This window comes from Trichinella spiralis (assembly GCF_000181795.1).
Source record: "Trichinella spiralis strain ISS 195 chromosome Unknown Scfld1, whole genome shotgun sequence".
NCBI classification, from domain to species: domain Eukaryota; kingdom Metazoa; phylum Nematoda; class Enoplea; order Trichinellida; family Trichinellidae; genus Trichinella; species Trichinella spiralis.
This window is the reverse complement of record NW_003526940.1, coordinates 2,734,632-2,735,744: the sequence shown is the minus strand read 5'-3', so window position 1 is coordinate 2,735,744 and position 1,113 is coordinate 2,734,632.

Here is a 1,113-nt window from a genome sequence, read left to right as displayed (position 1 = left end):
GACGTTATATCAAATGCGATAGTAATAATTCAGAAAAAACAATACAAAAAATAAGTTAAATAGTGATTTTTATTTTTCACTAGCCAACAGCACTAACAACAACAATAGTAAACAATATATCAGTGAACGACACTAAAAAAGTGGTATCAGGGCGATTTTAAAATTACAAATTATTGTTTGTGGATAAAGATTGACGCTAAGGACAGCGGCTTTGTTTATTGAAGCTTGAAAAATAAACTTTTATTTGCCAATATCTTTAACCGTACATAGCAACAGTCTACTGGCACCAGCTTACTTGCCACAATGGCATGGATGGTAAAATGCTATTCATATCATTGAGGTACAACCTTGAATGTACCATCCGTACCCCAAGTTTTTACGGTTGCCATCAGTCTATATAGGCCATGTGCTCATCTACCCGGCAATTTTGAACGTGATCTTTTCGATCAATCCCAGCCGGAACTTCTAAATCTGTCCACACTGCACCCCCGCCGCCTTCTTTATCCTATACCAATATAAAGTAATTGTTAATAACTAGGAACACATGCTGTACATTCAGCGCATACTTTTGAACATCTCCAATATTTCTGTTTGCGGGCACGTTTTAATTTATATATCCTGCCTACCATACCACCGAATTGGACAAAATCCCGCAATGATTTGGTACAAGATGCAACTCAGGGTACTGAGCAATAACAAGGAACAGAATAGAAAATGATTCGAATAACTCTGGAACGGAAAGAACTGAACGCAAACGCAACACCAAAAGTGAAAATAAATTGTACAGTTATGAATTTCATGTTAAATAACCATTTTGCAACAATATTTAGTTTTCATTTTATATTTTATCTACAATCGAAGATAAACTTCTGATATTCCTAGTGGCACTAATACCTTTTGTTGACACTGACAGAATAAAATTAATCACACACAAATAGCACACGAATACTAACATCAAAGTATGCGAGGTCCACTACAGAGTGAATTTGAAGCAGCTTTAACTGCTATTCTGCTTGGTGCTGTCCTTCGCTTCCTTTTTGCTTTCAAAGTGTTTTACACTCATTTATCTCAGTTCATCAAATAAATTACGTTTCAGCTAGCAATTAAATGAAA